The 26423-nt window shown below is 30.0% G+C and overlaps 1 protein-coding gene across 1 annotated transcript in view; it reads left to right on the top strand.

Moving 5' to 3' along the window:
• The window catches only part of LOC148305522 (uncharacterized), a gene marked incomplete at its 3' end in the record, with an annotated part of 370669 nt that overhangs the window by 178260 nt on the left and 165986 nt on the right, over positions 1-26423 (top strand). The window contains exon 4 of the mRNA XM_088266575.1: positions 14395-14539. The remainder of the gene's footprint in view (positions 1-14394; positions 14540-26423) is intronic.

The raw sequence follows: 26423 nt of genomic DNA on the forward strand, positions 1-26423 counted from the left end.
TAGCTTATATCTTTAGTCTTGAGTCATTATTTTAAGTGTGATTTATTATTATAGAGTCATCCTCCAGATTATAGGAGCAAGTGCCCGCATACAATGCGAGCTGTAATTTGTTGTTATCGCCAACTAGCCGCAATCAGTTTATTCCAACTGTACTTGAACACACTGCATTGAGTTTTATTGTATTATAATGTTACGTCATCATTATATAAGCATGGTTAACCTTCTGACCGATTCAATTAAATTGATTAGGTACTTCCAGTAGAACTCATATCGGTCACTCCTTTCAACAGCGGTATATATAAAAAATTGTCAATTTTCAGTTGTGCGTGTTTTCGTAATGCCCAGAAAATGTACTATATCCCAGCAAAAGCTGCATATTTTTAACTCGTTTACCCACTACAGGGCAGAAGGTGTTGTTTTTGAATTTCGAAGAAAAGGTATTGTTTATTTTATTTTTTTATATACTAAATATCTTGCAAATTGAGAAAAAACCTTCAGGTTTTACTTAAAAAGATCTGTTGCAACGTAAAAAGTTCAATAAGTGGCTTGATAGTTATTTTTAATACATTGTATTATATTCTTAAACTTTAAAAACGATCTCCTGAAAAATCAAGTTTTTGATATATGACGTTGTTAAAAGGAGTGAGCGATATACATACTCGCACATAGGGTTCGGTTAGACATGGCGATCGAGTTGAATAACAAATGAAGTCTGGGATTCGATCATTTCAAATCAGTGCACAAATTTTGATTACATATTGCGTATTACCCCCGATATATTTGATAATGTGACATCAATATTTAAGCTGAAAAGAAATACATGCCGAGAAAAATCGACGAGTAACCGAAAAACTAACAGCAACGCAAGCTTCACACCCATAATTTCGATAATTTTTTAGTCATCATCAAATTCATGTTCAAACAAAGCTCAAAATTACCTATTCAAAAAATTAACACTTGTATAATACCACTTTTTAGTTTTATTTTATTACACACCACTTGTTTCGAAAACTCGAAAACAATTGTAGTTTTCAAACTAGTCGTGTCTAATGAAATAAAACTCAATAAGTGGTATCATACAAGAGTTTAATTTTTTTTAAATAATCAATATTTTTTTCTTAGTTCACATTGACCATTAACTTTGCAACTAAATTATTTGTAAGTAAAGCTCCTTTTTTAACTGTAAAAATGTGTATTGCCTTTCAAGAATATATTTTTTAAATACCTGTGTTTCATGTGTTTTTAGATCCTTTTTTCTTAAAATAATACCACTTAATAAAGTAAGACTGCCATTGTTGAAAAAAACCGAGTCACAAAATTATTTAATGTATAAGGTTTGAAAATGTATGATGAGATGCCTGAATGTATGAAGAATGAAAAGAGTCTGAAAGAATTTAAAAATAAATGTTTTGTTTACTGTAAGGAGATGTAAATATTGTATATATATACGATGTATATTAAGTGTAAATAATATTTTATATTAGTGTAATATAAGCTTAGTGTAATATAAGTAATAAATGTAACCCTGAAGAGGGCAACAGGTTGTTGCCGAAACTAGTTGGTTAAATAAAAATGTGAGTGGATCAGAACACAAAGTATTTTTATTTCTCGAAATAATATATCAAGATGATCCACAAAGTTAATGCTTTCAATATTCAAAACATAATATAAGCTAATTAACGAAATAAAGAAATAATATAAAAAGGTTTTTAAAAAAAAAATGTAAATATGTAAATATACCATTTTTATGGTAGATACATCGCATATCGTAGCAGTATATTTTTTATGCACTCGTATATTTTTTACAAGAATGAAACGACCCTCTCTACTCATATAGGTAAAATCGTCTTGCGGTATTAAAGCTGCCTAATATATTATTCCCTTATGTAACTGGAAATGAGTTCCGCTTCCGTCGTTTTTTATGTCATTTTTATGAAAAGGTTGTACATTGTAAATTTTCCCTGTATTAATCTCAACATAAATCTGTCGCTAAGTACAAGTTCCTAGCAGATTAGTCATTATTATTTTAATCCGGTTAAAAAAATACGTACTTCAAGATGGCCAATGAAAATCTATGAAACAACAATGCAACCGTAAATATTTAAAATGCTAAGTGACAGCATCTGTCGAGAAGCATACTGTCCGCCACCAGCTATGTCTATTATTTCTCGTGTTTCTTTAATCAGTAGATGGCGCTGCCATTGCGATAGAAAAATATTTTTTTCAAGTAACGCATGTTTTAAGTTGTGTAAATTAAAACTACCTGTCACAGGTACCTTCGTCTTCTTCAAACCCTCATCCGCACCCGATGGTGCATAGGGCACAGCATCATATAAACGAAGTGCTGTTTTCATCGTTAACACATGACGGAAAGGTGAACAGCTCTCCGCTTCAGGTATCAGTCCAGGGTAATGTTGAATAGTGAAAAATCACTTTTATTGATTTGTAACCACCCTGAACATCAAACCCGGGACCTACAGTACGGTAGACAAGCGTGCTGACTATTACACTACGGAGGCGGACGGAGGTCAGAGGCATACTTTAGGAGATTTTAGAAGAAGATTTTGCGTAGGTAAACGAATATTTACATTTTTTTACAAATGTTTTTATATTTATGGTATTGATATTTATACAACTGTAAAGGATTTAGCTGCATTTTATATCATATTTCCGCATTCTTTTAACATTTCAGTGGTCAATATAAACCATAAAAAATGAGTAGAGTTTCAAGTATTATTAGTAAGACCTCGTAAAATCTGTTCATATGCAGTAAAAGTGAAACATACTGTAAAGGAGCGTGTTGTACAAGGACACAATAAACATTTTTAGCGTCACATCAGATAGCCCGGTTTATTTCAGTTAAAGGCTTTCCACTCATAAAAGTTTCTTCAGCCATTTTTCCTCAGAAGATGACAAAATAATATTTTTTTAGGAAACATAAACGTTATTGTATTACTAAAAATAACGCCTTCCAGCAAGTTCCTCCCCGAAGCTTTATTAAAAAGTTACGACTTTTTTTCTAAAGCTTTGCGATGTTCAGAATATTCAGATACAATTTTTTATCTTCAAATTTATTCGCCTACTTTTTTTTCAGTCTGTTAAACGATTTAATAATCAAAAATTGGCTTCCCTGTAACAGTTTGAAAATATATATTATGTTTTTCAATAGTGGGACGTTAATGAAATTTTAGGTAGCAAATGGTTTGTATATTTTTAAGATTAAACCTGTTCGTAAGTAAAGAGTTGATGGTTTGAGAAAATTAAGTATAAATTACTACACTTCGATACCCCTTAAAGATAACCTTCAGAACAAAGAACACTTCGATACCCCTTAAAGATAACCTTCAGAACAAAAACAAACAAACAGAGACACAAAAGAAATTTCGAAAAAGTGGAATTTGTAATACAATTTAAATATGTAACTTAATAAAAAGTGTTTATCTATTAGTGGTAAAAACATTTACCACTCACAGATAGTAATAATAATTTTGGTTGATTTATATATATATATATATATATATATATATATATATATATATATATATATATATATATATATATATATATATATATATATATATAGGGCCATTTTTGTAAAATGCCACGTCAAGCGCGCTTATCTAGACTTGGATGGTGATATAATATTGATTGATAAAAAATAAAACGTCGTCTATCGGTCTCGGAGCGTCGAGTAGGCAGAGTCTGATACATTACTTTATGAAGGGTGTCTTCAAAACGCAAATAAAAATATGTACAATACATACTGTAATAAATTATAATAATATTTTTAGATAAAACAGTTTTCGTTTTCGAATAATTCTGCCTTAAGGGTTAGAAAACCGTGGATTTTTCACACTCATATCTATACAAATATATACCTATACGCACACACGTTGCGATTGCCAGTGAGCTGATCCTTACATATCATGTCTCCTGAATACTTACTTATTTACAAAAAAAATTGTTTATATTTTGTTTTTTTTTTTTCAAATTTATTTATTATAGCTGATTCAGTTGCACCGCTTAGTCAAGCTGGAATAAAAATTATTATTTTTTTAAATAATATTAATAAACTACTTTGGTATGTCAAGCCTTTATTTTCTTTTCTATTTAAAAATAAACTTTTTTTAAAAGCGTATGAAAGCACATAAAAATTAAGAAAACCGTGATATAAGAGTTTCTGCTTAATAAAAAAAACTTCTTTACATCTCACCAATAGATGTCTCTAGTGAAGTTCTAGTGATTCAAGAACAAGGTTTCTAAATTGGTTCATATATATAGAACTTCCAAGAATTTGAGTAGTGTGGTTGTCAATAATGGGTAGAATTAGTGAATGTTACACGTGTGTAAAGTGATCACTTAAACCAGCCTATAACGGTCGTCAGCCCCGTAAATGCCCAGACTTCCATATTCTTCTTCATCTTTGATGAGATGTCAAAAAATAATAAGAAAACCGTGTATTCAATAATTAAAAGTGTCTCAATGTTGTTTTTAATAAAATACTTGATAAGTATGCAAGTAGCTCCACCAAAAAAGCAAGCAATGTTACAACGTAAACGGTTATTATAAAATACGACGGTCGGGTTAACTTCTATTCTCCCGAGTTGAATCCTCTCTGGATCAAACATACCCTCCTTGTTCCTCCGGAATATCTTCCATTACTTTCCATTCAGTACGTTTCCCGTCGCAAAACTTTAAGCGGGCGGCAATTTTGTTTACCAGATTCAGCGAAAGTTGCTCCGTGAATACACTTGCACTGAATCTCGGATGAACGTCTTTTATGTCCGTGAAATATTCCTTCCGGGCCATGAGGCTTCGGCGCACCGATGGTATTAAGGAAACAGGAGGAGGGACACATCTATCGCCTTGTCTTGTCTCGCAGCAGTCGTTACACGGAACTTTCGAGGAATGCGACGTTTTAAAATGAAGCTTCGGCATTTTCCGCGTTTCGCTACGGGCCTATGTTTTTTTTTGACCTCGCAAAAACTAAGTTTAGAATTTGCCCTCGGAAAATATTATTACAACATTCTTTATTTAACATCTTTAAGTAATTAATCAAGTTTGAATGTTAAAACAATACAAACTAAAACAGGTTCCAGTTACTTGGAATTTATATCAAAATGTTTTCGAGAATTTCAAATAGATTTACGACTTAATCAAAAAAAAAATTCAACTAATTTAATTAAAAGTATTTTTTGTAAAAAAACTTTGAATTTAAAGGCCTTCCTCCGCCAATATTGATAAGCATTTTCTTCGATCATTTTATATTTGAAATCATAAGTTTTTCAGTTATTAAAATCTTTCTTTGTTCGCTTCCATAATATAGTGGTTAGCTCGTTTGGTCACCATTCCCTGAGGTCCCGTGTTCGTTTACCAAGGAGGTCAGGAGGTCGTAATAATTATTAATAATTTTTCGCTGTAATATATACTTAATTATTTTATTAAAATTAAACACTTGAATATACCACTTTATCGAGTTTTATTTTTATTTACGACTAGTTTCGAAAACGACAGATGTTTTCATCTTCTGGTACAAATTAAAACAAAATTAGAAGATAAAAACATCTGTCGTTTTCGAAACTACTCGTAAATAAAAATAAAACTCGATAAAGTTTTATTATTAAGTATATTCAAGTGTTTAATTTTAATAAAATAATCATGTCATTTCACAAAGTTAATGCCGAATCAATAAATAATATATATTTAATATCTCTCTGGACTGGTACCTTAAAAGCAAGATTTTTTTAGATGGGAGTTGCATTTATTATTTACCTTGCTTATTATATACAAGGTTTATATATGAATAAGTGGATTTTGGTTACTTCTATCTAAAAACACTTTTTTATTTGTGGGATAATTTAGTGTAAATCGTACGACTGACAATCTCGTTTTCATGTAATATCATCAATTATCAAGGTATCATAACATCGATACGATGTAGTATCCTGTTCACTATAGGGTGAAAAGGGTGAGAATAAATAATTAATGTACCCCGAAATTTGTGATGACCGTAAACTTTATTTCCGAGAGCTAGGGAAACAAAATTACAAACAATTCCGGTAAAATTGTGCGCATTCATTACTTCCATCTGATAAATCAATTAGCCTCGTGTTTATTTCCGGGGTACGCGATCCAGTGTGGCGTATTGGGGCAACAATGATCCACGAAGTGGGTCACCAGCATCGGTCAGTCCCAGGTGCCTGCAACCGGGATTTCATTATTTGATACCCGTAATAATATACACCGAACATAATGCCCGAGCTCTCGGAGCCCAATACTCACTGGACTCTCTATTACTCTCGAACACCACTCACCAGCACATAGGCTGAAATGGGCCAATTGAGTTCGTTGACTGATCGACTACTTACGATTTTAGGCCACAGGTTGTAGTAAACTCTATATTTAATGTTTTAACTCTTTTGTTCTGTAAGCAAAATAATACTCGCGAACAAATAAGATGAATTTCAAGGAAATCGATGAATAATTGTAGTTTTTATCTATTCACATTATTTTAAGCTGCAAATATCAATCAAATTAATTGTGAAACCGGTGCCTATAAGGAACATGTTTTTAATATCGTATATTAATAGTTGAACGCCGTTAAATCTGAATCGAGTCCCGTTAAACCTGAATTACATGTTTAATTATAAAAATACTTTGGATAAAGAAACGGTGCAATATTATCATTACATACATATATTGAAATAAATAATTAGGAAAATATTAACGTTATTCTGAATAATACAACTAACATTTTTTCTATATCCTCTCTATGAGTATGGGGATTAAGCCATATATGTAGGGGTTAACGTATTTTCAGTATATATTATTTTATAACAGCGAAATTCATGTTTTCGTATATGCAGTATATATATCGAAGTGCTTGAATATAATGTATAAAAAAATATTTAAACAATGATGTTGAAAATACTGATATTTTCATAATTTTCAATTTAAAGCTCAAACTTAGTTGATTTAGTAATACGTATCTATGTACTTTACGTTGGAATATGTTGCCAATATCAAGTGAAAGTTCGGACAAGATTAGGACGTTAAAGAATTTACAGCCTACATGTACCTCATTAAAGGCTTCCATGCGTAAGTTATTGGAAGCTCGTCTTGGATACTCCTAAAGTTGATGGATACTTGACCATATTACATCAGTTATACCTACTTTGGTAATGGCGTAACTAAGGATCATTATCCTATAAACATGATTTATCTTCTGACGGAAACAATTTGATGGTATCTAAATTTTTTTCAATTTCTCATTCAATTTGTTTTGACTATCTTGCTTAATCAGTCAACAATGAGATAAGCTAAAAGCTTAAATCAGAAACACAACAGATCCGTTTATCATCAGGATTGTTGGAATGTTAAAAAATATTTTAAATAATTCATCAATAATTCTACCGAGAAAACTTTCCGTATGTGGGGTAAAGGTATTTTATAAAAAGATTTTTAGTTTTCACCAACAATATATTTTTTAATAAGTATTTTATTTTTAATTTTCTGGTAAATACAAAAAATTATGTAAGGACAGAAAGGATAAAGTGTAATGGGCAATATGACGATATATCCTCGTTAATTAAGGTTTGTTTTGAAAAATATAACTATGATTCTTTTCGCACACGCTGTACGTATCCATAAATATTATTAGTCAAATGATGTTCAGAACCAAAAAAACAGTGTTCGAGTCAAAATATTAGTTGAATACAAATATTAATCGCTTGACTAAAATCCCTTCGCCAAAAGCTAGGCCTCTAAAAAAATGTCACCAGGAAAATTTTCTTTAGCCTGTTCCAAATTTTCCTATCATGCATGAACCCTTACATTTTCCTTCCGAAATTCTTTGAGAAGTTGATAAACCCCTCGCTCTATTTTTTTGTTTTATATGTTTTATGGTTGACGATGGTTACTTTAAAAAAATACGTAATTGATTATGAATTACATCATTAATAATATTATTATATCATTAATAATTTTAATAAATCTCTTATTTTTACTTTAATTTTGATAACTAAACGACCAATTATTTTAGGCATTCAGTGAATTATTTTAATCATATCATTATTTTTTCTAAAAACTTTAATCAATAATGTATTTTTCGAGTGAATCGTAAAATTAAACAAATAAATTTTTTTCGTTCGATTCATCTCATCGCTTATCTTGAATCTTCTTTCGTTTAATCTCCCTATAATTTGTAGAACCAGGACCTATTCACTTGTACGTAATACATGTTATAGCACTATGTACTCGTATTTGCCAGTCGCTCGTTACACGGTACATTACCGAAGGAACGGGACCCGATAAATTATTCCAGGTATTCTTCTTCATCGAATTTGGATCCACCAAAGCAGAAGGCCAGACGGAGCATGATGTGAAGCTTTTTACCGTATTAGCCCGGGCAATAGCTAAACGGATCTCGTATTGACGCTATCGCCATTTTGAACGCTCATCGACATGCATATCAACTAATTTGCTATTGTTTATTAATCCAAGTTATTTTCTGCGTAAATGTTAATATAAGAGATCAATTAAAATATATTTTAATATGGGATAGCCATCACAAAAAAATCACTGCTGTATCAAATAACAAGTATATTTGGTATTTACACATAGAATTAAATTATATTCAATTATATTCAATCTACAACAGGTAGTTAACGCTTTTGTTTATGTATGGAATCGAATCCCAGTTTCCACAATTATTCAAGTTTCATGCATCCATAATAATATATTTTTCTTATAAATTATTCCTTAGGTGTGACCTTCCTGCATTACGACATATGTATCCAACTTATTTCTTATTTTAGTATTATTTTTTAATTAGAAATTATTAATTACTGTTAATAGTTTAAAATGTAGTTAAACTTTTTAATTCCTTTTTTAGATATTATGTAATGAACATGCTACATAAAACTATGTATAGTATATTGTTTACTGTAAAAAAACAATATACTGTACTCTATGTACAGTATATTGTTTTTTTAATAGATTCGTAATAAATCTTCCAAAGTTATATTCATAATCGATTTCAGGAAGTAAAAGGAGTCATGCATTACCTATTATTTGTATTTTATTAATAAAATGTTTCTATCTATCAAGTCCTTACATAATCTTTGAATTAATTGCCATAATTTTGGAATAACGTTTCCCTTTCTAGGTGACTAAGTGAAGCTCCTACCTACTTTCTTCCACCTCCCAGATTAAAAACGTTATCTTCTACCAGCTACAGACATTGCGCTGTGTAAATTAGTATCTCGCTGTCTTCCTATGTGTCAATAAATGAGTAGTATAGCACGATAAGATTTTATTAACTTTAATATTGGAGACTATTGAAAAAACTCAACGGCCAGAACAATTGTAAACAAAAACTTTTACATCCCCTTTTATTGTGACAACAATATTTTTCAATTTTTTTGTTAAATTTTCCCCTGGTTAAATTTCAGATTCATATTTTATAATTAAATAAATGACCCTAGATTAAGTGTTTTATAAAAAATAGTTCTTTAAAAAATTTTCTAAAATATTACAATTTTATCAATTACTAAGATCTTTACCAATTTTCGTATTTCAATATCAATAGGCACTTTTGAGGTAGTAAATGTCGTATATATACTTTATTTATTTGAAAATCAAATACATTTAAGCGAATTAGGAAAAAAAACGTTTGCTTTTTTTATATAAATTTTTATTTATATATTTTTTTAAATCTGTTAAATATTTTGAACACATTAAATTATCAGCTTCTTGGCAAAAGATCAGTTTTTCGGATCAATCTATGCCTAAGTAAAAACAATATTTAAAAACGTTTTTTTTTCGGGACTATTTTAATACGTATACGGGAATATTTTAATACTTTTTTTTTCGGGACACGGATGGTGTCAAAGTGAATACGATCAAAAAAAATATTTTAATGTAATATTTATATTTTTTTATACTTGTAATATATTTTAACATGTTTAACCGTTCAAAATATATAATCTGCTCAAATCAAAATGTATTTTTTGTGATGATTAATTTTCTGTAAAAATTTTTCAGTCAGCCTCCAACTTCTTCCATTGTGATCTGATAAATTATTTTCACGGCTTGTGAAAGTAGGTATGTATTCTTACAGAATGCACGACACAGTAGAGAGAATTGCATTTTGCCAAGTTCACGTTTCATTTCGTCACGATAAATGACCGCGGAATATGCCACGCACTAGAAATCCAGCTCACCAGTATATGGTATATTGTTATTCTCACTCTTGAGATCATATCGGAAACCAACAATGAGGTATTCTTCACAAATGTCTAGAATTGATGAGGTGTGCGGCAGTTATAACAATTAGTTAATGTTTACATTCACTACTTTCGTTTTGTAATGGAGGAAGGAAAGATCCCACATTAAATTATGAAGATAAAACCAGCAAAACATACGATTTTATTCGAATAGCTTTCATTCTTTCTTAATTAACTCTTTTGTATAAAAGGCACACGAACGCTAGAAATGATTCCTTGTTTTATTTTTTGACATCTCATCAAAGATGAAGAAGAATATGGAAGTCTGGGCATTTACGGGGCTTACGGCTTGAGTGATCACTTTACACACGTGTAACATTCACCAATTCTACCCATTATTGACAACCACACTACTCAAATTCTTGGAAGTTCTATATATATGAACCAATTTAGAAACCTTGTTCATGAATCACTAAAACTTCACTAGAGACATCTATTGGTGAGATGTAAAGAAGCTTTTTATTAAGCAGAAACTCTTATATTAGTATGTGAGATCCGAATCCCGGATTATAATCACACACATGAGAAACGCCAGAAAATACCATTTTCATTTTTATTATTAAGCTTATAATTTGACCAGATAATTTATTTACAACATTTTGAGTGTGTCCAAATACTTGTTCACAAAATCTGGATTATCTCCAATTACAGGAGTTATTTTCATATTATTTTTTGACATCTCATCAAAGATGAAGAAGAATATGGAAGTCTGGGCATTTACTTCATTTATTCCTTGTTTTCATTACTTATTTTTACATATAATTTATATTTAAAGCACTAACTTTGCGATTTTCCATTTTATAATTAAAATGTAACTTTGTTTTAAAATCTCTATAGATTTTAACTGTAACTGCCTCTCTGAACCAGTGAAAATGCAAAAAATATCATCGACATGTCTTTTCCAGATAACGATATTTTGTAACAACGGGGATTATATATTGAAACACTTATTTTCTAAACTATTCATAAATATATCTGCGAATAGTGATTTTAAACAAAGTTACAATTTAAATATACTTTTTTTACGCTTTTTTATTGCCATCCTAATTTGCAACACGAAAATACGTAGAAAATTTAAAGACCACATAATAGCATGGAATCCGTTTTGTTAATGAGAACTGTTTTCAGCTTTGCTATAAATTAGGGTTGCCATATTTTTCTGAACCTCGACTGGATATTTGCAAAAAGATCTATAAAGAAGTTTGTTGGCTTTTAATGTATTTGTGGTTTCTGTCCGAAATTCTCATAGAATTTTTATTCACCGTACAACATAAAAAAAAAATTAGTATTGGATTTTTTTTGACATCTCATCAAAAATAAAATTATTATTTTATTGGATTTTTTATTTTTAACAATAAACTCTCATATTATTTTTGACATCTCATCAAAGATGAAGAAGAATATTGAAGTCTGGGCATTTACGGGGCTGACGACCGTCATAGGCTGGTTTATTATTGGAATTTTTAACAATCAATCGCAGTGGTTACTAAAAAGTATTTTGATGTCCTAAATGCGCAAAACATTGTAACTTATAATTTTATAACTTCACAATTATTCTTCATATTACTTTTTTACATCTCAACATAGATGAAGAAGAATATGGAAGCCTGGGCATTTACGAAGCGTACGACCTTCAACGGCCGGTTTAAGTGATCACACGCGTGTAACATTCACCAATTCTATAATTTTAGATAATCCAGATGTGTGAACAGTATTTGGACACACTTAAAATGTTGTTACACAACTTGCCGTTCGCCATATTAATTGGTTATTTTCATGCCGCGACGCGTGAAAATGATACGTATATGTACGTATCTCATTAGTTTTGTTGTTGTTTTTATTTCAATGCATCAGATTTGATCTAGTCATTCTCTTTTACAAATCCCTCGGACTATCGATGTCATTAAAACTTTTCTTATCAACCAATGAGAATCCTTTTCACAAAGTTAAATAGCGAATCCCGTCTCTTTACTATCACTAATGATATTTCTTTCATCGGCTTCTTTCAATGGTTCTTCAACTGTTCTATACATTCATTCAGGAATGAACTTTTGGCATTGTAAACATTCGTTAGGTCGGGAAAAACAGTGTTTCTAAATGTACAAAATCCACACGGAAAATCTTTGAATGACTAGGAAACATCAACATTTTTTTTCAAATTAAAAAAGTAAACCCAAAAAGATGTTTGAATCACTAGAATTTTACTAGAGACATCTATTGGTGAGATGAAAGAAGTTTTTTACTGAGCAGAACCTCTGACTGTTTAAGTTACTACTATAGTTTAAACATTAAGTCGGAATGCGCTTTATGGTATATAAATAGATTTCCCTGTCATTTGTATCGTATAACTTTTCTTTTTTGTAAGTTACATGAGTTAGTGATTGTCCTGACGAAGAGACGGGTACGTCTCGTAACCGGTAGACATTAAAATCTCGGTGAGTGGTTATATACTAAAATTAATATCATTTTTGTAAAAAAAAAATAAAAACAGTTTTTCGTTTATAACCATTAGATCAGGTGTAAATAAGTCACCTTGAATTATGTTTTTGATTTTTAGCAGAAAATGAAAGATCATAGTAAATTCATAATCATAGAAAATTAAATGGTCCACAAATTCTTGTTCACAATATGTTCATTTTCTCCACGTATTAACTTTATTATCAATATTGTTATTTGTGTATTTTTTTATTATATTATTCTATCTCGTTTGAAGTAAAGAACTTTCAGTTTTTATATTTTTTAAATTTCGTCACATATAACTTTGTCTCTTGATTTACAAAATAATTTTAATCGGTCTTCCCACCTCAGTGCACACAATTCTCTTCTGCTCCAGTAACTGCTGATTAAAAAGTGTATTCCCAAAAAAGGTCCAGGAAAACACAGTGAACAAAGCAAGATGGTGTTGTGTAAATTCGGTGGTTCGGTACAATTGATTCGTTTGTTGCGATTGTTATTGAATTTCAACTTTACAAGCGACTGAATCACAGAAGTATGAATGTGCTTTGATAACTTTACATATTGAGCCACAAAATAGCTAGCTTTACAGTACAATTTGCAAAAAATGTAAAAGGAACGTATTTTTAGGCGGTACTTGATTTTACCTCATATCGTATAATATATTGTGTATTTCTATCGATTTATTTGCATTTCACATGTCACTCACTCCTTTCAACAACGTCATATATCAAAAATCGACAATTTTCAGTTGTGCATGTTTTCGAAATGCCCGGAAAATGTACTATATCCCTGCAAAAGCGGCATATTTATAACTTAATATTTACCCGCTACAAGGCAGAAAGTGTTGTTTTTGCATTTTGAAGAAAATGTATTGTTTGATTATTTTTTTAAATATACCAAATAGTTTTCTAATGGAGAAAAAACATTCAGGTTGTACCTAAAATGGTCTGTTGCACAGTAAGAAGTTCAATTAATGGCTTGATATTTATTTTTAATACATTTTATTATATTTTTTAACTTTAAAAACGATCTCCTGAAAAATCAAGTTTTTTGATATATGACGTTGTTGAAATGAGTGAGCGATATATAGAACTTCCAAGAATTTGAGTAGTGTGGTTGTCAGTAATGGTATAATTGGTGTATGTTACACGTGTGTAAAGTGATCACTTAAGCCAGCCTATGACGGTCGTCAGCCCCGCAAATCCCCAGACTTCCATATTCTTCTTCATCTTTGATGAGATGTCAAAAATTTTTTTTTTTTTTTTATTGTTTGGCGTCTATATTAAAGTAAGCACATTTTTAAGTTATCTGTTTTACTCGTAATTTGCAAATTTACAAATAGTTTTAATAATTACTTATGTTTCGGCTAAAAAGCGAGGATATGCCTATCGTATATATGTACTTATGTACTAATGTAAACACTATAGTTTCTCTTTCGTCAGATTTTGAATTTGTCTTAGTGAAACTAACTGATTTTATTACTAACAATGTCAAAGTTCTTTCATGACAATAGATAGAGGATGTTTTTTTCTCACAATAGATTAAAATCACGTTATTTGATCTGCTGACGGTAGAGAAATAATAATACAGTAGTCTGTGCATTGTTCTGTAAAAGTAATATATCCCCTAATGATGAAATATTTGTTCACAGGTGACAAGATAATCTGACGACAGAGACGGTGACAGAAGTTGGATGTGAGAACGAAAAATAATAGTGCAGTGACAAGTAATTACAGAAATCGTGTTTGTTTATTGTTTGTGTCAGCCATCTTACATTTTTTGGAACTCATAAAAAGGTAAGATTACAGTTATATATAAGTATGTACGATTATTTATTAATAAAGAATGTGAATAATTTAGATCCCACGAAGTTGACATTTATCGGTTATTTTTATGAACCAATGTATTTTTTTTTTAACGTTATACAATTCTATAATATGTTTGAACTTTAATTCCTTTATTGTGTCATTTATTTCATTATTTTTCTCTTACTCTTATTAGTCAGTACTTTTTCTTTCGATCAAAACTGATACCCTAAAACACATATTTTAAGTGCATATTAAGCATGCACATATATGTGTTTGTGTAAATAGTAATTATATTTCAAACACGTATTGTATTAAAACTGTCATCAATAAAATATAAATAATAATATTTTCCTTCAAAAGGAACCTATAACACTCGTTATAGAATCCAAGTACTTATCTTAATTTGAAATATTTCCAAAAATCTTATAAATTTAAATTTATATAAATCAAAAGTTTTTTTACGTCTCATTACTATCAGTTTGATGATTTTAAAACTACCTGTAGAATGTTGACATTTCAACAAATATTTTAAAGGACAGAAAGCTCAAGATTATGATTCAAATGTCCAGTATTTTTATATTAAAAATCTTTGAAAGTCAACATCCCTCCCTAAGATTTCGAGAGTCAAGTAAATTCTCCAAAGTTTTATAATGACGCAGGACTCAACGTATGTTTGTAAAGATAAAACTTATGGATTACGGAATCCTAAAAGTTTTGTCATTAAAATAATACGTCTTATAGTTTTTGCTTTACTTGTTCATATGTTTATATTTATACAAGATGTAAACTTTACTAAAAGCAAAGTTAGAAATGACAAAATAATCGTTTTGTTTTTTAAATATTTCATCCCTCTGAATGGTTAATATATTTTATGCTTAAATTATTCAATATTTCATTTTGTTTCCATTCTGCTTTTTTTTCTTAGTCTTAATACGTAATCAGTTGTTACGTTAAGATTAAACTGTTTTTTTTTTATTTTGTCATGTAAAGAAATAAATAAATAATTTTATTTTTACATTATTTATTGCTTCTGCATTAACTTGAATGATTTGTTAATTATTATTTTTATATTAAAAACTTGTATTATACCAATTAATGAGTCTTATTTCATTACATACGACTAGTTTCGAAAACTACCTAACGTTTACATCTACAGGTGAAAAGTAAATGTTTTACTTTTCACATGTAGATGAAAGTGTCTGTTAGTTCTCGAAACTAGTCGTGTGTTATTAAATAAAATTCATTAAGTGGTATTATACAAGTGCTTTATTTATTTAATATATATATATATATATATATATATATATATATATATATATATATATATATATATATATATATATATATATATATATATATATATATATATATATAAATATATATTATTTGTTTTCAGATACTCATTTTTAGCTTCATGTCTGTTGTTTTATAATACAAATTTTAAACAAATACTTACTCGAAAATGATATATTTTTAAACCATATAAAACCATACACGTGTTTAATCCTGATGAGCTCAGGTATTTTAGATCAGATGTTTATTTCATAGTTGTAAGAAAAATGTCTTCCATTTCTGAAGAATACATATGTATATAAATATATCGTATTTCCGCGAGTTTGGTATCGGCACATTACAGCCGTTTGCGTTGGAGTTTGGGATGTGTTTGCTATACAATACCATAATACAATGTAAACAGGCCTATTATTCATCCTCAGTACACAAATGAGTATAATAATGTACGTACAGGAATGACGTGTGATCATCCTGTTCACAAGGCTCGTAAGAACGCACCTTAAAACAGCTAAGTTAATGGAACATTACAGAATTATTACAGGCAACCATTAAACGATAATACTGAACGATTTTAAACTGTTTAAAACAATACATGCACATTCATTAGACTGATTGGTTTTTAAATACTTCGATGGTAAGAAAAGATCAACTGCGTATGATATTTTCTTAAATGTGGTGCAAAATTTAAAATGCCACAATATTATTTTTCACATAAACTCATTGTTCTATCAACTCTAAATAAATGAAAAAAATCATGGGCTTGTTGCATTGAAGTTTATACTGAAATTTCTAGAACACATTAGTGAAAATTTAGTCTTCAATATTACGTAAATTTTCCTATTTTTCAGAGAGATTATTCGTATTTTAAAACATATTTTGTTTTTGGCATTGTTTGACAATTATTTCGCTTTTTTATTTTAAGATAAAACAAATGATAACGTGTTCCGTTGCAATAAAAACCATACACGCGGTGTTATAACCTTTTGCGTAATAATCTTTTGGAAAATAAGTTTTTTGCATTTTTTCAAATGTGTCAGATGGATTTGTAAAACATGACACATGACTTTTTTTTTTAAATAAATAATAATAATCCAGATTTTGTAAATAACAAGTATTTGGACACACTCAAAATGTTGTAAAATGATACATGCCATTCATTCTTTACAAATAACTTGAATATGTTTTAAAAGAATCACCGTAATAATTTATTGAGACGTGTATGTTTTAATTATTTCTCTTGTTATTTATACTGAATTTTTTGAAAGATTTGTCTTTTTTTCAAATCCTGACATATTTAATTTTCTATGTTGAAAATTAAGATTTTAACTAATATTTTCTTGCGTAGATTTATTTTTCAAAATATGCTTATGTAGCTATCATCATTTATCATGAAAAATGCCCAGAAACTTAAGATGATTTTGATTTTGATTCCTCAAATTAAATTTGTACTACTAGAGAGTGTGTGAAATTATCTTCACCTAAACTCTATTGGACATGCTGCAACGAAGCTCGTCTTTCTGACGCCGTTGGTATTATAACTTTTACGGGGCAAATTCCTTCGCTGTTATAAAATACCGATGGAACTTTTTTGAAAATTTTATCCTTGAAATAAAATGCCGATTAGAAGTTTTGAGCTGATCACGCGGCCCTTATTTCCTCTGTAGTGATCCCGTTTCGCTGCGTGGGCGTGTTGTCAGCTAAAAAAGTATTGTATACTTATATGTGATTTATTGCTATTTTTGTTTGCCTTCTCGGGCGATGTTTTGTTTTTTTGTTGGCTCAATAGTTTTTCTCGATGATCGATCGTACCTATGAGAATTGTTTCAATTGATCGTCTCCACATTCCTTTAGTTTTCATTATACCATTAATATGAATCATAATATACAAATCCCTTTAAATATACTTCCGTTGCTTTTATTTAATTACATTATTTTAAAAGTTTATTTTTTTGAATTTCATTTATTGATTCAGCAGTCACCTTGTGGTAAAATCTATCCATTTTAAATTAATATTTCACTTAGTAAATACCACTGTTTCTTAAAATCTACTGTGACACGGGTTTCGATGCATTCCGTCATTTTCAAACACCGTATGTGAAGCTAATCCTAAATTTTAGAGTTGGGTCCTTGGGACGTTGGAGGTTGAAGTTTATTTTTTTACTCAGATTTTAGACTGAGCATAATTTCCATAATGAATAAATAATAATTTAAGTCTTAAATGACATCTAACGTTAAAATACCTCACATTGACTGCTTTCCAACACAACTTTATTTACTTATTTTTAAGATTAGTAAACAAAATTAGACAAAATTAGTCAACAAATGTTAATTTGTTATGCATTGCCCAGACAAACACTTAATGATAGCTAAAACTTCACCAAATAGGACTTACACAATATACTTTTGCAACCTTACTATTATATAATAATTCTCAGATATTGCGTAAATCTTCATTTTAAAGTTTTCGTTCAATCTTACTTTAAATAGTTTTTTTGTTAGCAAAATTATTACAATGTGATTTATGTAATCAAATTGTTTGATAAAAGTGGTATAGTGATATAACCGATCTTTCCACCGCCAAATTTGTACATTTAATAATCAAAAGTCCAGTTTTCTCCCGCATTTCTTCATAAATTGTTACGTACCTACTCCATGGAGCGAACAAACAAGAAATATACCAACTTGTTTCAGACGATTTATCCAAAGCGCCATACAAACCTTACAGGAAATAGCTGAGTATAAACAAAGGCAGAAATGTATCAAAGTACAGAGATGTTTCGGTTACTCACAAGGGCAGGAAACTGCATGTTTCAGTGCAGTGACAACTTGCAGACAAAATATTGCAGTTTTAGAAAGACTTTTATTACTGTCTCCTGGTACTTGCTCGTTGTCTAGGATTCAGCCATTGTGACATTATATCAGACCCAACGAAATGTTACGGAGGCTTTCTTTCGTTTTATATGCTAATTTCAGTGGCTTGAGACAATTACTTTTGTATTTTCTTACCTAATATTGTTCTTGAATGTATTTTTTATTCAGCATTTAATCTATTAGGTATTTACTTTTCTTTTTAGAAATATAACATTCTTATTATAAGGAGATGTGATGGAAATGTTGTCCTTTTATGCAGATTTATTTCACTTCTTTAAAAACAAATCATATACCTGTATGTACGAGTATTTATAAAAATTGTTTAAAAAAAGTAACTTCCAGCTACCACAAATCAAGCTTTATTAACGTACTACTAATTAAAGTCCATCAATTATATTTTATAATTTCTTCTTTTTACCAACATTAGTGAACTTTAAAAACGATAGATGTTAATAAAAATAGATGTTTTGATCCTTATTTTGTAAATATGTGTCTTTTTCGTAAGTGTAGACAGTGTGTTAAAATTAGTATGTATAGAAATTAAATTTGTCTGTTTCCCCTTGGATAATTCCTTTAAAATGATAGCCATCGTACAACTAACATTCTATATATTTTTTTCAATTTGAACATGGTTAATTTATAATGCTTAGAATAAATCTGCGTACAGTTGGTTTAAACTCGTAAATGGTTTTAATATTCCAGCGAAAGCGACGAATGCGAATTTCATCGTTTGATATTATTGAAAAAATGTTTTAAAAGTTAAGAACAACTTTTTTGAACAATTTTTCATATTGAAGAGACTAAATATAATTGAAACACTTTTTTATTCATATATCAAAATGATTCACTGCTTTGAAAACCTATTATTTTACCTTAATTCATTGAGTAATTGCTTTTAGTCGATAAACAACTAAAAATAAAATTAGACCTCAAAGCGGCCCGTCATTTAAAATGTACCTTTATTAATATACCCTTAGTGAGATTTAAATTTAACTACATTTGAAATACTTAATACTGAAATAAAGTGCTTACTCGCCTAAAAGGTATCTTTATTATATCATGAACTGCCAGTACCGGGTAGGCTATAATACTATTCAGGATTCAAGCGAGACGTACTGAAAGATAAATACTTTGATAGCATTTCGTATTTAATCATTAGTATTTTGCAAAACAAGGTAATACAAAAAAAAATATTAATTTTTTTTTTTGTCTTGCGATACAATTAAAGCGTATTTTCAATGTTGATTTTAATTAGAGTGAAAAAATCACTTATATTTATTTGACCCCCTTGGAAATCGAACCCGGGACCTCCAGAACGGTAGCCGAGCGTGAGCATTACACTGCGGAGGTGGACCAATAACTTTGTTTAATTTTGGATATATTACTTAAAAACCATTTATGATTTTATTTATTTCCTTTAATAAAATAATATAAACATTGCTTTGATTGACGTTATTATTTAATACATTTTTAGTACTATTAGTACCAAATATGTACAAAATAATATGTTTTTTCTTGAAACAAATTCAATTAAATTGCAATTTATAAATTGATTATTGTTTCACCAATTTTACAATCTACTTGTATATTTATTCAGAAGAAATATTTTTGACGTCCCTACAAAATCAAAATATTTAAAATTTGACTTCAATTCGTTTTGAAAAATAAATTAATATTTACCGTGTTTTGGCGACTAAGCCTAAGATGAAAGTGTTTGTATTGTATGGGAGTATTATAAATCCCTCTAAGATAGGTATGGCGTCGTACAGCGCGGCGTGGCGGTGGCGGCTGGAGATTTAGTTTGTATAGCCTGTATATCCTTTCCTCGGCTGCCGGTAGTGGGTAATTGATTCTTTGTGCACTTTTTACCTCCCACCGATCGTCTTACGGTGGAAGCGAATTTCCTCACAAAACGAACGATATTTCAAAACTAAGGAGTCTTATATAAACAAATTGCCGGATAAATTGCTTCGTTACAAAGGGATTAGAGATATATTTTACAAGAAAATAATAAATTTGTGAAATCATACTAGAAAATAATTGTCTTTATTATTGCTCGACAAATGATATAATATTCCAAGTTATAAAAAAAATGAAAATAAGAAAAATCTCCTACCCCCCTTCATCCTTCAATGTGCCAAGGACACAACACAATTTTGACTACGCTTCACATAAGGTGTTTGAAAATGATGCGGTATGCATCAAAACACGTGTCACAAAAGATTTTAAGAACTCGTGATTTTAACCAAGTAAAACTTAATTCAAAATATATAAAATGTAACGTAGTCCGTTTTAGTTCAAACCTTTTTTCATCCTTATAATTTTTATTTCCTTAAATGGTTTCTCTAAGAATAAAAAAAAATCGTAGGTGGTCTGTTAATAAAAATTGTTTCAAAAATTAAATATATGCTTCTAATAACGTAGGTGTGTATTATATCGGGAAATAACCATCTAAACGAACGAGAATCACAGATACTTAGTTGAATCAATATATTGTTTTTTTAAATATATTTTTTCAAAATGTTGCAATATATTGTCTTTATTCTTGAAACAGTTATGGAAGCAATCCTTAACTTTCAAGCAAAAATGGCTCCTGAAACATGTACCTAAGTTAAAATGTAGGACAGTAGAGCAATCAAAACTTGGAATTTGTTTTGGACCCTTGCAAAGCTTAATAAATTTCAATATTTTGTATCCTCAGGCAATTTACCAAATAAAGATAAATCTGTATAATTTATCTTAAATATATGAAATATTATCGTCAATAAAATCGGGTTTTTGAAAATAAAAATAAAATGGAAATATCTGAATATTTTTCAAAATATCTTTGAATGTATTCTGTTTAGTGAGCAAAGCGAATTTATTCATCGAATGTAAACTGAGTGAAGTCAAGGTCGCCCACAGAAAGGATTTGATTATCAATAGAAGGAAATTCTGAAGGAAGGAAATATCAAAGAGACTTCGTAATATCCTTCCAAAATTTTTGATGTTCAAAATCCAAAGTATGTGGTATTGAATACCAACTATTTTTTTCTCATTTACCCTTACGTGAGCAAGTTTGAATGGATACGATTCTTCTTTAACTATTAGGTATATGTATACATATACTTAGTAAACATTTCTATGTTCACAATTTTACGAACCAGAAACATAGTTTTAAGTTTTAAAATAATCATTTTGTAAAAATAAAATACATGTTTATTTAGTATTATATTATATTTTTGTATATACTCATCCCAGAATAAACGACAATTTTAAATAACGATGATATAATTGTCAAATGCATTGACGAGTTTATTGATACGAAGGAATATTTTCCAACTGTTTAAAAACAAATTTTTGTTCATGGTCTGGGTAATAGCTGTTAGAATTAATCGCTAAATAGAGCGTACAATATTAATATAACATTGAAAAAAATATAGGACGGATATTTAAATTAATTTACACGGGAATATACCCTTCTTTCTGAACCTACTTCTAGAGTTGCAGTCATAATTTCTAAAAGGATAAAGCTAAACGCATTTAAACTATGAAAATTTTCCATTAATTTTATCATTATTTTCTATTTTTTGTTGTTTATAGAAAAAAACGAACTTGACACTGACAGAAACATCCTTTCACTGGGTGACTGCCAAATAAATAATTTAAAAATATACATAAAACGATTATTTTTGACCTGTCCTTAAAAGCTAATACTAGGGGCACAGAAAAAAATCGTCACAAAATTTTTTAATTAAATAAATAAGTTTCATTTATGGATTCAGCGATTACTCTGTGGTACTATCTATCCATTTTAAACATAATTTTTACTTGGTAAATACCACTATTTCTAAAAATGTATTGTGACCGCATCAAGTAAAACTTAAATTACAAATAAATAAACAAGGCTTGATTTGATGGCAAGCTGGCCGTTGTATTATTTACTCCCGTAGTTATACATAACTTACTAAATACAGATAAATAATGTACATGTACACATTGCTAGACGAAAGGGTATTTTTTTTTTCTTTTCACAATATTTTTTTAGTTGGGCCGTGCAGCGAACATGTATGGTATATTCAAAAGCGCACTATTCATTTGGCATTTTCCCGGTAACGTTTCCGTTGCACTCCGATTCTGTTTATCGACTAGTTTACGTTTAGTTGAACGTAGTACGTTAGTTGTGTAGTTAGACTCCATTATTGCACGAACGGTGTTTTGAAATTTCCATAAACAAAATTGGAATAATTCCCGCAGGTAAAAGAGCAATACTTTTTTTAATATATTGCTATCGAGGCTATTCAGGACTCAGGACTAAATTTCCAAACTTGATGTGTTACACGTACTGCGTATTTTTATTTTGATATACAAACTTAAAATTTATATTTTTTTCGTTCCAATATCGTAGTCATACAGGAGAAAGTGACCACGTGCATTTTTTACAAAAACGTGATCATTGACTATTTGATATCTTACTAGCTTAATATTGTCCTGAAAAAAATCCCAAAGGATTTTAAACTTGGAAGTAAGATATATTAATCTGTTTAAAATGACTAACTGCATTAGTGTTTATTTTCTTGCCAAGCAAAAGTGACTTAAATGGCCCTCCCGAACATTTTACGTTTTGTTAGTTGGTCACTTTTTCCTGTACGACTATGATATATTAAATGAAAAGTCAAAATACCTGTCAATTTTGATTGAAATTAAATAATTCATAAGCCTTATTTATACTTAAAATTACTTTTTTTTCTAGAAAAAAATATGGGATGATAGATCATCTGAGACTTCTGGCGTCACTTCTCCCTGTATCTGTATAGATGTGTTATGATCGGATTGGGTTGTTTGTATGATTGAAGTGTCATCAGATTTAAGGGTAGGTTTATGTTAGGGAACGATAATTAAGATTAAGTATAGAGGGGTTGAGTCAAGATTTTTGTCTATAAGAAAGTTTTGCTGCCATTCGTAACATCCTGGTTTTCTGTTTTTGGGAGTTTCTAGTAATGTTTGATATTTTAGTCGTGATGTAATACTTTAACATAGTAGTCACATAGTACAGAACTAACTAACTAATTAACCATCACGCCGCTTCCCCACAGGGGTAGGCAGAGAGAATAGAACGCCGCACCACTTTGTCTTTGCAAACATTCTTCGCCTCTTCCACGTTCATGCATCTCCTCATACATACCCGCCGATTATTATGACTCCTAACCTAACCACTTTCAAGTATTTGGCATAATTGATCGTGCCATGTTTTTCTCGGTCTTCCTCTGCTCTAGTACAATGAACACATGGTACAGTGAACACCAGTATTTAAAAAATGTAATCAGTAAAGCAAGAAAACAATCTGGAACATGACCCAAATAGAGCCATAAATAAACTTTATTTATAATAAGTTCATTTATTTGTATATATTATTATGAATGGATAAAAGTCAAATTACCTTTTAAAGTTTATTCAATGTTAGAAGAATATTTATAATTCCATTCCGCGTATCAGAAAATATTCATCAATCTTTTGTTGGCTTATTTAAAAAAAATGTATTCATAAATATTTATAATCACATATTCTTATATATTTTTTTAATAAGCCAAAAAATTTTTATTTTTACACGTTATTCTGGAACTCATTACGAAAATTAGCAATTTCAAAGCTTGTGATATCCCGAGCTCTAATCCTCTCGCCTTTCCACAACATCCATAACCAATGCTTTTCTTCGCAAAAACGTTTCCTCTGTTACACAAAACCTTACACGTTTACCCCCTTCCACTTCTGTTTTCCTTTTCCCTACCTTCCAATTTACCGTGAGAGAACCTCGAACCATTCACACGTGTGTAGTTTTTCCTATCTCGTTTTTTTTACTGCTTTGTTTCGCAAGACCCATGCCTGTTCAGTTTCATATTGTGGCCACAACTATAACTATCGAAAATTTTAGATTCCTAGCTACTTGCATATTCTCCTCGCTTCCACACACGATGATACATTGAACGAATCGATGATAATAATCGTAACGTGAAACCAAATAATGTCTTCTACGAGGAATCACATTACCCTGTATTGTCTTTTCAGCATTTTTTCACATACAATAATTAAAACCAGAACTTTGTTTTTATCCACTTTTATTTTTAATATTATTTTTCCAACCGGTTTCAACAAGCACCTTGTCGTTTTCAGAGATGGATACGTACTACGTATAAATCAGAAATATATACAGTGGTTAATTAAGTGAGGTATAAAGTAATGGTTGAAGGCATGAGGTTTTTATTATTATTATTTCTAGGAATAGGGAAAATATTTAAAATCGGGCAAATGAATTTACTTAAAATAACTAATTTTAAGTATTTCTCTGTTTTAAGTTTAGTGAGTATCCATTTCTGAAAAAAGTTGCTTGTCAAAACTGGTTGGAAGAATAGTAAAAAAATTTGAGTGTTTAATTTAATTTGATTTTGATATATTTTATGAATTTTAAAAATTTGTTAAAAAAAACTCTAGAAATTGTTGTGTTTTTGGATTACATAAGTTTCATAATTCATGTATAAAATATTGTCCCTGTAATATTTTTATTTCTCATTTACATATTTCCGCAATAAAAATATAATTGTCTGGTAAAATAACATGTGAGGTACATTTTTTGCTATTGGAAAAATAATGAAACTCATGAATATTTACGTCTACAAAGAGTAGTACTAATTATTTTGTTTTAGTTTCTTTTTTCATCTCTTCAGATGATTTTTAAAAAAATGCCCAACTTAAAATTTACCGTAGTTTTCGCTTAATCTCGGCCGAAAATGAAACAGCTCCTCTGCAGAATATAGTTGCGGTCATCCGTTGGCAGTTCTTCACAGGAGTTTTAATTTCCCGCGCCGTTAATCTTCATTTGGGCCGGACTCGATAGTCCCGCCAGGTGAGGGATAGTGGTTTCGCCTCGTCATTTATCATGCATTGTGGGGTCGCTTTCCGCGAATGTCCAGGAGCCAGGAACGACCCTCGCTGTAATTAAGGCCAACCTGGATCTATTCACGGCGGGAAGTATCCTAAACACGCCGCGGGGTGAAATGATGCTGCAGAATGTTTTGTTCTCCGGATTAATTACGATATTGGTGTGTGTAACACGTACAATCTGGTGTGAAAGAGAACATTAATAGCTCCGTGATGAGTTTACCAACATGTTAAATGAGTAACCGAGCGACGTTTATTTTGGTTTGGGTAATTGGTTTAATCGTGACTATTTTGTTGGTGGGAGTCATTAAACTTGGTATCTTTCATTTAAATGGTAATATTAATTGGCTGTTTAAGTAAAATTCTAATGTATTTATGGAAATGGTCTTTAAAATACAGCAATGAAACGTTATACAAAAAACTTTATTTGTTTTCAGTGTTTTATGTTATATTCAAGTAAATTTATACTTATTTGAAACAATAAGAATATTCAGGCTCTTGATATCGATTTGTAGGAAATTTCGCAGCGATAAAACCATCAATTTGTCTTTAGATAACTCCCAGTGACTTGTACTAAGTAATATAATAAGATAACAGGCTTTCCCGAGAAAACCTTCCTCGTTTACTCAGAAAAATGTTAATTCGCCGGCCATTAAGGAGGCCGCCTGCTAGAATTTTCTTCCCTCATAATTCCCAATGTTAACAGAAAGGGGAAATGGCTTACCTTTCCTGTGTTGTGCGTCCCTTTGCCCCGATATTTTATCCGAAACTGAATGTAAATGGGGTAACGTCC

Source organism: Brachycentrus maculatus, unplaced genomic scaffold (assembly GCF_059751285.1).
Source record: "Brachycentrus maculatus isolate JH-2025_06_01 unplaced genomic scaffold, ASM5975128v1 h1tg000271l, whole genome shotgun sequence".
Lineage (NCBI taxonomy): Eukaryota > Metazoa > Arthropoda > Insecta > Trichoptera > Brachycentridae > Brachycentrus > Brachycentrus maculatus.